Raw genomic sequence first — 12225 nt, 5'->3', positions numbered from 1 at the left:
CCTACAGCCTCTCTCGGAGCCTCAGCTGGTCTCACGACCTCTCTTCGGGCCACGAGGCATACGTGGAACTCGCTCCTCCAATGCAAGTTTCTGCTTTCCCCACGGAAGGGGCGGACATGCACACAGCGACCCCGTCCCGCTCCCTCTGCCTCGGACACCGCCTGCAGTGACAGCGGCCAGGTGGTGAAAATGAGCGCAAGTCCCCCAGAGTTCCAGAAACACCCGCCAGTCACTCGACGCCAGCCGCTGCCTGCCTCCAGATTCTTGTTATGCGAGCAAACGATAAGGCTCTCTTACCGTACGAGGAAAGCCGCCTCGTCGTGGCAGCGTGTCACTCGCCTGTCCGCCCGCGACGCCTCACTCCCGCAGCCTCAGGCCCCCGGCGTCCTTCGCCGCCGCCGGCTCCGCGCACCCGACCGCAGCTTCCGGTTCTTATTCCGGTTCAAGATGGCGGCGGCGGCCAGACAGGAAGTCCTTGCTCCGAGCAAATCCTGAAGCCCGCGGAGCGACTCCTACTACAGAAGACCCACCGCGGCGGGGAGGGCAAGTGGGAAGCGCTGGGACACACCCTCTCCCCTCAGAGGACCCCCCGGCCCGGCCCGGCCCGGCTGCCCACCCAGTCGGGAGGGAACTTGCAATCCGGAGCTGCCCAACCCCCACCCCAGGAGGGACGGGTTGGAACGCCACCTTTGAAGGTGTCACCTGAGAGAGGAGCCCCCAAACAGGTAGCGCTGAAAACCGAGGAGTCGCGCCTCCATGAGACCCACAGCCTCGGCTCTTACAGGGCTCGCCTCTCAGACTCGCACCGCGGGGCCCAGCGCAGAAGAGGCCTCAGGAGGCGTGAGGGCCGCCGGGACGCGGTGGGAGCGGGGCTCGTTTGCCTGCCATGCAACGTGGTCCTGAGGGGCCGGCACCTGGTTTGACGTGCGTCTGGGAGCCAGCTGGGGTTTTCTCCGGCCATGGAGGCTGGCAGATGCCATCTTCCTTCTTTTTTTTTTTTTAAACTCTGGATCCAGAGCTTTCCACAACAGATGAGAAGCTTAGATCCACCCGGGACTGCCCTCTGGAATGGGTGCTGGCGTTCCTTGCTTATAGCCAGTGTTTCACGGAAGGGTCATGGGCCCTTGTGGAGGGTTCAGCACTCAACGTCAGCCTCCGACCTGGGTCTCGGTTCCTGATTAGCCCTGTCGTTCGCTTGACAGCCTGGAGACCCACCCTGATCCGCAGCCGACTCCTTTCTCAGGGGGTGGGGTGGACTCACTTTCCCCAGCTGCTGCCTGCACTTTTGCCCCAAGCTGAGTGGACCATTGGGAAGGACAGTACTGCCATCTGTTTGACTCCAATCAATTCTCTACTGCCTCAGCCATTCACAGGATTGGATCGCCTTTGATGTTTGGTATTTTCGTTATCTCAGGAGCACCTTATAATTGCCATGCATCTTTGGATGCTGAAATGTGCACTGGTGGTCGTCCTGGTTCAAGGTGAACCAGTCTCCAGCCCTAGGTAGGCTTGGTCCTGACCTTTCTTTTCCCACCAAGGTTCCAGCAGGTCTGTGGGTTTTGAAAATTCTCTCATTGTTTTCTGGGAAACAGTGTGGCTTAGCCAGCATCCAAGATGGCACCCAGTGAGTCTTCCCTCCTGATAGTCACATCCTTGTGCAGTTCCCTCCACATCAGTGAGGGCTGACCAGTACTATATGATAACGGATAGAATATTATGGCCCTCTTTGGTTGTGACTTTGGCAGATGGGTCATAAAAGGCATTGCCACTTGTTGCCTTGCTCTCTCTTGGATCACCTGCTCTGGGGGAAACCAGTTGTCGTATCATGAAGACAGTCAAGCATCCCCATGGAGAGGTCTTTGGGGTGAAGAACTGAGGCTTCCTGACCACTAGCCAGCACCAAATTGCCAGCTCTGTCTACACCCCGTCTTGGAACTGGATCCTCCTCCAGTCCCAGTCAAGCCTTCAGATGACTGCGGCCCTGGCTGACACCTTGACTGCAACCTCACAGGTGACCCTGAGCCAGCACCACCCAGGTAGGCCGCTCCCAAATTCCTGACCCATTGAAACTAGGAGGTAATGGTTCTTATTGTTTTAGACTGCCAAGTTTCAGTGCAATTTGTTACACAGAAACAGGTAGCATATATAATAGTTCAGCGGCCAGCCATGGCCACCAGAAGTTCTTGCAAAGTCCCCTGCCTTTTTGCTAGACTATTACAGTTTGTGCCACAAAAGTGCCCATGTAGGATTTTCCATTTGGGACATGAGTAAGTACTTTTTAAGTACTTAATCAATACTTTAAAAGTACCTTAGCACTTAGTACTTAAGTACTTTTCAGTATTTATTAATTTGGAAAAATCAGAAGTGGTGTGAGAATGCAAAGAAAAAAAGGTAAAATGATATTTAAAAATGTAGTTGAGATAAGAAATGTAATTGAATTTAAAAAAATCGAGAATGTCAGCTCCGGGAGCCAAACATTTCCCCACTGAGTTTATCTGAGACCCTGGATGGATGCAATAGGCTGCTGGAATTGAGTATTATGTCTCCTTCATCCTACTCTTTACGTTTTGAAGGTGAGTTTTTTTCCTTTACTCTTGCAAAGATACAATATGAGAGCCCTGCCCGGGAGCCAAAATGGAAACATACATGCATTAAATGAGAAACTGTATGTTTCGTCTGTAAACAATGAAGGATTTGCAGGTAATATATGGGGAAGAGGCATGTTGAGTGAGTCAGCATCCAGCCTGGCTTCCTGGATCCTGGACAAGTCATTAGTTTTCTGCATCTGTGTGCTCCTTTGTAAGCGGGGAGATAGAAGAAGGTTCTTGTGAGGGTTCGATGAGATAGGTCACTGGAGCCGCTTCCATTCTGTTCTGTTTTTGTTGTGATTATGATATACAATTAAATTGCATTAAGTAACTGCATTATTAAACGCGAACATGGTTATAAGGGACAGGTCAAATAGCGCACGTTACAATGCAAATAGAACCTGAGCCCGATGAACCACAGCTGATATTTAACCTAATCCAATCTCAATGAGGTGGCCGGCACATTCATTTAGTATGATTAAAACAAAAATGGGGTCATTTAATACACAAGTATTACTCTAAATTTTTACCTTGTACAATTAGCACAAAATATTTTTTCATCGTGATTATCCATTGTTGTTAAAAACATAGTGAATTGTTCCTGCGGCAGGCAAAGCTAAAGCGAAATATAATCTTCCCTCTCAGCCCTGAGATGAAAAAGTAAAGAAACTGTGTCACTCAGAAGGAACTTGCACATACAATTTTGAAAATGCAGTGTCTTCATACATCGGCTTTCTTTTTCTTTCTGTTGATGACAGCATAACAATTTAATATTAGCCCTTAATGAACATCTCTAACGTTCAGCTTATTAACTTTTGAAGATGTAGGACAAAAACAGAGTTAAAATTGACTGGAAACTCTTGATAGAATGATGGGTGTTAGACATCAGGACTTGATGGCTGTAACCCTCATGGCTCTCCCATTGGGTGACATTCATACCAATAAACAGAAAAAAAATTTCCATTTTCAACTTTGGACTCTGAACATTAGGTTTCATTTACAAGCTGATTTGTCCTGATTACTTAGAATTATCCGATAGAGATCAGGAGCAGAAGCCCTTCTGAAGCCCCTGCTTAGCTGTCCCCCCCGGGGGACCCTGCCTCCCTGCTAATCGCCTTCTGTTTGTACTCTGCAGATCCAGGCCACATTTTAATAGGGATGTTAAAGATGTTTGCCAAGCACCCAGTCAGCCGGAAGACCGCTGGCAGGTTCACGGTGTCATTTTATTGAAAACAAAGTGGCATGTTTTTTTGGAATACATTTACATAAGAAGGGAAGGCTTAAAGGGAGAGAGAAAGGCAATTTGCTTGTGAGGGCTTTGATCCCGTCAGGCATCCTGAAAACCTTTAATGATGAGTTGTTCTTTGCTCACACCCAGTAGGGCTGAGTCTGGTCTGCAGACAGGGAATAGGGTATATAGCTCTTCTCGCCCTTCCCGCTGTCACCCACACCTGGGCCCTACCTGGGCACCTGCCTGCCTACCAGGAGGACCTAGTTCCTGGTGCAAAGAGCAGGCAGGTAGAGGGGGAGAGGAGGTCCCTGTGTACTGCTCTCTAAGCTGATCTAATTTTTTAAAATCTAAATTTATTTATTTATTTCATTTTTTATTTTTGGCTGCGTTGGGTCTTTGTTGCTGCGCGCGGGCTTTCTCTAGTTGTGGCGAGCTGGGGTTCCTCTTCGTTGCGGTGCGCGGGCTTCTCGTTGCAGTGGCTTCTCTTGTCGCGGAGCACGGGCTCTAGGCGCGTGGGCTTCAGTAGTTGTGGCTCGCGGGCTCTAGAGCTCAGGCTCAGTAGTTGTGGCGCCCGGGCTTAGTTGCTCCGTGGCATGTGGGATCTTCCCGGACCAGGGCTCGAACCCGTGTCCCCTGCATTGGCGAGCGGATTCTTAACCACTGCGCCACCAGGCAAGTCCCGTAAGCTGATCTAATTTTGTTTTACTGTTTTTCTGTGTTGTGCTTGCGTCACGATTTTCTCGCTTTGGCTCAAGGGACCTTTTTTCCAGGAGCAAACCTGGGAATACAGGAGGTTTAGGTTTATTATGCTAAATTATAGTCAGCATGTTAGTGGAAGGTTAATACGGGAGATGCAGTGGCCACTGCTTCCCTCAGACTCGCGCACCAGGTATGGAAAGCCTCCTGTGCCTTATAGGAACATGAGACCAGGTCTTGGTCACTGGGATGAGAGAACACATAACAGCCACCGCGAATTGGTGGCAGAGAGTACTGGTGGCCCAGGTTCAAAGTCTCAGTCTTGAGAATGTTGTTGCCTCAGCTCACAGTTGAAAAATAACGACCTCTGCCTTGAAAGAGGCCCTTAACATCTGCCGCTCGTGTGATTTGTTAGTTGTTGAAAAGATAGTTTACTACTTTAACCTGTGTGGGTGTATATGCACATCATGAGTGTGTATGGGTATATATGTGTTTCTGTATGGTTGTGTGTACTTAAAAGATAAACTAAGGCATGTTAACAATTTTAAGAGTTTGAGCAAAAATTGATTTGAATCAGGCAGTGCCTAACCGGAAGTGGTTAGGAATGCTCCACCGACAGGAGCTGGGGTAGACTTGGATAGAGAAAAAGCGGAAGCAAAGTAAGGAAATGATTGGTTGGCTATAACTTCACGCCTAGTTGGCTGTTTGGGATTGATTCTGGTTTCCTGACTAGGCTTCCACCGCATAAGAGCCCCCTCAGTCTAATGGCCTCCTTGTTTCATTAGTTTAACAGTGCACGTGTGTGCATGCATGAGTGTTCACAGGTGTGTGTGCCTTCATGTGTGTGTGCACGTATATGCATGCGTGCAGATGTGTATGTGCACACATGTTTGCACGTGCGTGTGCATTTATGTTTGCATGTTTATATGTGCTCACTGTACACAACCTGTGGTAACCTCTCCTGTACTTCAGTCTTTTTTTCCCATCACTGCTGCTTGCTTTAATGTTTGTATGTAATCAGAAATGATTTTGAGGCCCCCGAATACTAGACTGCAGCTTCAAGGAATTAATGCGTCAGGAGGAGCAGACTGATTATGGCAGAGCGAGGTTATTTCAACATAACTCCCAGCAATCAGGGACCGCAGGAAGGAACAGGAGCAGCGGTCCTGGGAGCAGGTTCCTGCCTCCCTGCTCTAGATGGGAGGGTGCCCGTTGCCTAGAGACCAGGGTGAAGGGCTCAGGTAACAAAAGATGTTCTGGGGCTCCTGTGAAGGGCAGTAGCTTCCAGGGCTGAGGCGGCTGCTGAGCCTGGCGTGGCTCCGTGCCGTGCTTGGCTCCCAGGCTGCTATGTAGACTGTGGGAGTAGCATCATGTTGGTACATCAGACAAAAAAACACCACTGCGCTAGACCACCACAGCCTGCCTCTTCAGTTAAATGAAGACCAGCTGATGCTTGGAGACATTTCTTTTCCATTGTTTCTCTTCCTTTCTTTTCATCTCCTTTTTCCTTTCACTCTCCTCTCTCTTCTCCCCTTTCCACCTGTCTCTCTCCCTCCCTCCTTTAAAAAAAAATCAAATGGTTATAAAATCACTTTTCTGCCTAGGCAACCCTCATAATCAGATGGAAAGTCTGGCACAGTCTTTATCTCGATACATAACCATGTTTTTCCTGTAGACATAACATTTACTCCTTAAGCTTTTCTTACATTTATTCCCATATTTTTTCCCAATGTCCTACTAAGTCGTCTTCTTAAATGTAAAAGCATAATATATCCTCTACTTCCACTTAATATCATCTGGGCCGAGGAGGCTCTAAACTATGTATCCAGTTGGGATAGAGCCATGGAAACACAAGCAGAGGCAGCACTGGGGAGCTTTAAAGAATGACGTCTCATGATGTTGATTTATTCGAGCCGGCCACGCTACATGAGTCATATTACAGGCAGTCACGGTGAGGATAAAAGCCACCATGCTTCTTGGGTGCTTTGCATGCCAGGCAGTCTAAGTGCTCTGCTTGCCTTGTCACACATCACCCTTAGCCCTCAATGATGTCCTTACTCAGGTTCTCTCCGTTCACTGACGGAAGGTATGAGCTTTCCTCCAGAGGGCACAGTACCAGGAAGCTGTGATTCTAACCCGGGCCATCGGCCTCCCATCCAAATCTAACACGTGCAGCAACCGACAGGTATTAAAGGACATGTGCAGCAACAAAACGTGAGTGAGCGCCAATCCAGAGGCAGCAGCGAAGGATGAGCTTGCAGGCGGGATCGCACATCTTCCCCACGGCTTATTTAATTAAACTCTAGGTGGTTTTGCGAGGGTGGGTGAGGGGAAGCTGGTTAGTAATATGCACTCTTGGGGCCCGCATGGGACCTGCTGAAACAGGTGGGGCCACCCTTGGTGTCTGAACGAGCCCTCCTTTGGGGCTTGCTGATTGTCATTGGTGCTCAAGTTTGGGACCCATGGCTCCAGGGTGAGCTCTACACCTGTTGCAGATTCTGAGGCCACTTTCTCTCCTCCCACAATATGAACCCAAGCTGTGACCAAGGGGGTTGAGCAGGAGGGAGAACGCAAGTATGAATGTACAGGGGAGGGCATGTGACAAGGGTATTTAGGTTGCCAGCCATGTGGTCATCAATGCTTCAGCTCTCTGCCATCAGGATAAAGGCTTGCAGTTGGGTTATAATTATTCCTGAGCGGCACCTTTCTTCTGAGAGAGTCACAGCTTAGAAGATTCTACAGTGAAGAAGCTGGTTTTTAAATTCTACTACAAACTCCAGATTCTTCCTACCCTCCCCAGTATGCATCACCTCCCCTGACTTGGCGAGCTCCTCACCCCTGGGAGGCTGATGTAATGAGAATTAGATGCTAAACCAGGAGGTCAAGAGGCAGGGCTCCTGGATTCTCTCTCACTCCAGGGCCTCTCACTTGCTTTAATTTCAGCAGTGCCTCAGGCAGGTTAGCCCAGGGCCCTGTGAGGTAACTGCACAATGACCCAAAGCTGCTGGGTCATTCTTTTATTAGGCTGTTTGACAGTCTAGTGGATTTCATGATTAGGAAGTAATTTCATTCCCTAAAGCATACTGAAGACCCAGTCTACGCTGGGAGAACATTGGTTCATTTGTCGCTGTCTCCCAGCTGAGACTTAAGAAAACAAAAGAAACAATTTCGTATGATAATATTAGCAAATATGTCTTCTATAAGCCCTGTCTTCATGCCTTTTGAATTGCATTGTCTCCTCCCCATATTGTTGACTTACTTGTATAAAGGATTTTGCTGTGCAAAGTGGGGAAAATTATTTCACGCTTGCTTTGATCAGAAATCTGTTGAGGTGGCTAAACCATTCAGTATATTCTGGTGTGGTTAGCTTTGCTAAGGGAAGGGAAAGGCGATCAAATCATTAGCATAAATTAAGAGGCCTAAGTGCTGTCTTGAATATTTTTAGATGGATTTAAAAAGTAGTGTAAATTTAAGAAGGTCAAAGATGCTGGGAATCTAAGGCATGCACATTGTTCATTATTTTAGCAATATTCTAATACCATGTTTCTCATGTGTCATCTGACATCTAGATTATGTAAAGCCAAAATGAGGTCACCGTGACAACCATCTGTGCCATTAATTCATTGTTATGAGTTAATTTGGATTAGGATCTTGGCTAAATTATGAAATGTTTGGCCTTTGTTTTAGCTGAAGACCATTTGGTGGTGATTTGCATTACTTCCAGTTTCTGGATTCGGGCAGCTAACGCTGCCTTTTTCTCCCCTCCCATGAAAAGGAGTAATCCCTTCATAATAGAATTTGTAACTTTACGTAAGAGGAATTGGCTTACAACTTTGTGGAGGGCGGGTGGTGGTGCTGGTGGTGTGTCTACTACTTAATGATAATAAAATATTTGTTTTTAAAATACCTCGAAGCTTCCAGGATTTTATTTACTGATTATATCAAGTAATTGCCCACGGATGTATGGCATTATGGAAACTTGCAAAAGTGAAAGATTAGTTGGTAGGCCACAAGTAAATCATGGCTGGAAGAGCAAAAATGACCTAAAATTAATGAAAAATATGTGGACTCATCCAGTAGTAGTCACTTACAAATGACAACAAAAGTTGCCCAAAACATAGTTATGTAATTAGTTTGATGTGGGAAGCTGAGTTGCCAAGGAGTCCTGGGACACTGTAGCTGGCCTGCAGGGGGCTACAGCGGGCCCGTAGGAGTAAGCCCTGGAATCTGGCCAACCTGGAAGGGTCTGCTGGGCAGGGTGTAGGTGACAACCAGTAAGAAAAAAAGTCTCAGGATAAGTTACGAACCTTTATGCAGGTGTAAAAAAGGTCTTAATTGTTTTTATTAGTTGCATTATTGCTCTATCTAATTATGTTAAGTATAGATAAGAGTAAATGATAAAGTTGAGTTTAGGAATTAAAGTCTGGATTTGGTGAAAATTGAAAAGTACACGTTTCGTTTCAGGCAGAGAAAAAGGATCCATAGATGAGAAAATGTAGGATGAAACCAGTGGATCTATATATGGTGGAGGGTAGATAGGAAATAGATTCATGGCTTTTTATCCTAGGGTGGAGAAAGTGCTGGAAGGGTGGACTAGTGGGAATCATTTTCGGCTTTGAATTCAGAGAGACTTAGTAAATCCTGGCTTTGACTTTGTTATGGCAGCCCTAGGAAGCTGGTGTATAAAACAGTGAAATGATAAATCACCAGCAAAGGAAGTGGTTTTGCATCCCAGCTGCCACAGCTGGGAGCCGTGATGTTTATACATGAGACGTAGAAAATAGTCATGGAGGAAAGCACTTGGAAGAAACGGTGGAAACCTTCCAGATCATACAGAGGCCTGGGGATTCCTTTTTCTGCTTAAAACTTTTGAGGTTGAGCGAAATCTTCCCAGTTCATGCATAGAAAAACAGGGGCCTTCCCATCATCTCAGGTCACTGTAGCTGCTGTATTTACTGAGATTCCAGTGTTGTGTGAACTGACGAACAGGAACTGCAAAAGCAAGGGAAGTAGATGAAGAATTGCCAACGTGTTACTTGGTTTAGCCAGAAACACGGAAAAGCTTGAACACTGAACATACTGCACCCTGAGAAGGGAAATGTGGCCTATTTGACAACAGAGAGGAACCAGTTTGGCTTAGACCAAGGGTTGGTAAACGTTTACTATAAAGGGCTGGATAGTAAACATTTTCAGCTTTGTGAGCCTCACAGCCCGTTGTCGGGTTTCAACTCTGCTGCTGTGGTGCGGAAAGCAGCCACAGACAACATCTAAACAGATGAACATGGCTGTGTTGCTGTAAAGCTTGATGCATGGACACTGGAATTTGACTTTCACGGAGTTTTCATGGGTCATGATGTAGTACGATTCTTTGATTTTGTTCAACCATTTGAAAATGTAAAAGCAATTCTTGCCTTGAGGACTATGCAAAAAGAGGTGGTGGGCTGGATGTGCCCTTGGGCTGTGGTTTGCCATCCCCTGGCTTACTGACCCTTGGTTTAGAATAATGACAATGCTGGAAGAACTGAGACGTTGAAAGGTAAAGTGGGTCTGAGTCAGAGACCAAGACAGAAATGCTTGCCTAGGCTACTTTGAAGTACAGTTTTCTCTTATATCTTTGTTATCCGTAAGATTGGCGGCTCACATTACACCTATAGTTGAATGAATGAATTCTAATCCATAGTATGTTCCCTGGTGTGGGTTTAGCTGTTTTTAGTTTATCCCCCCCACCAACCGGATTATTGTTGTTGTTTATAGCTAAGCCCAGGGTTAAGAGAACAGTGGTAGTTCTAAAGACATTCCTTAATTGGGTAAAACCATATCTTAAAAACTCTTTCTTCCATGACTATTCTCTAGTCATCTCTGTGGTCCCTACCTGGTGCCCTGGGACAGAGGCTCACTGCGCTTGTTTCCTTCTCCTCCTGTGGGCTTTAGCACAGCTAGACCCCATTTCCTGGTTTCCCTGGTACATAGGGCAGCCCTATGCCTGAGTTCTGTCTGGTGGAATGAGGCTGAAATGACACACACCACCACCTCCAGTCCTCTAGTCCCAAACAGCCTAGTGTGCTGTGTTCCACACTGTCTCCTCCCCTTGTTGTGCCTGGAAGGCAAGTTCTTTTTTATCCTAGAATTTGGCATATCCATAAGTTGGAAGGAGGAGAGGCATACAGGAGCACTGCCAGAGCAGGAACTTGTGTGTCGGAGCAAAAGCAATAATGTTTATTCTGTTAAACTGGGAGAGCTGTTTGTTACAGCCATTATCCTACTCTGACTAGTATGCACTTGGTGTGTGAGGACAGAGTACACCTAACAAAACGGTGCCTGCGGAGTAACGATTCCTATTTCAGTGACCGTTCACTCATGTTTGGCCCCGTGTACAGAATCGCTCATCTCACTCCAGACCTCTGGCTCGTCCCCCATGGTCACTTTCTAGGCCCATCCTGAGCGGGCACACCTCGTGGTCTGTGCCCCAGTCCTCATCTGCTAATTCATTGTCTCTCTCCTATGCTGGGTTCTATCTTCGAGAGCCATTCGTGGTGCTCAGGTGAATTCTCTGTTCATTTTTCCTTGCATCTTTTTAAACCTTCAAGTTAATGGATGACTAATAGCACAGAAGATACATTCAAAGGGCACTGAAGTAGATGGTTGGTGCATGTTTTTGTGAGCCAAAGGGAAGCTGGGGGTAGGTGAGGAATGTGAACCAGTTCAGAAATGAGGTCATAATGTCCACTGATGACAACCCCATGTTAGCCTGGGGCATCCAGAGGGGTGGGCAGGCTGCCATGGTCTAGTGTTACTTTGGGATGTTTATAAATATTATGGTTTGGTAGTGTTAGAGGCTGTTGTATATGCTGGTGAAAATATGTTGATGATCATGCATATTAATGTATATTATGTAACAGATGTTACACAGAATTATGGGATATAATGATATATAAAATATAAAATGTATATAAAATATATAGTTGTATTCTATAATCGTATATAATAGAAAAATATATATAATTATTTACATATGATTTTTTGATATATACAAATATATTTTTTATATATAATTTTCATATATAATCATTACATAATATAATATTATATAAAATAATATATTATAAAATATTACATACACATACTCATGGTTGTTGGCATCTATTCCGCTGAAGTGGAAGCTGCGTTTTGGTTTGTTTTGTTTTTTCTCAAGATGTAGCACTTTGCTTTTCCAGATGCCAATTGATTTACCTCCTGAAATAAGGAATACAAGATTATAGGTTATCTTCTCGAGTGTCAAATGGTGTGATTGCAGAGGTTTAGTGTTTTGTCTCATGATACGTGCCTGATATGCAGCACAACGCATCCTAGACTCTCCATAGCGTCACTGCCACCGAGAGCGGCCTCAAGGGTTTTTCAGTGCAGTAATCACTCGCCTTCTTCCACGTTTACAGGTTTGCACGTGCACTCGTAATAATGACAGATCCATTTGTCAATACGTAGAGAGCCTGCTGTGAGAAAGGGCTCCTGGGGCAGTTTCCTTGAGTGGAAACCCTTGTAGGGCAGTGGGCATACCTCATCCTAGTGTTGTTTAGTGTTGTGAGTATTCCCCTCCTGTCTTCCCTTTCCCACTGCCTTTTCCATCTCAGTAATGGACACTCCATCCTTCTGCTGGCTCAGGCCAAAAACCTTTGAGTTGTTCTTGTGTGTATCTTTCTCTCCAGTCCACAC

This window comes from Eubalaena glacialis, chromosome X, assembly GCF_028564815.1.
Source record: "Eubalaena glacialis isolate mEubGla1 chromosome X, mEubGla1.1.hap2.+ XY, whole genome shotgun sequence".
Classification (NCBI taxonomy): Eukaryota; Metazoa; Chordata; class Mammalia; order Artiodactyla; family Balaenidae; genus Eubalaena; species Eubalaena glacialis.
This window is presented reverse-complemented; position numbering follows the sequence as displayed.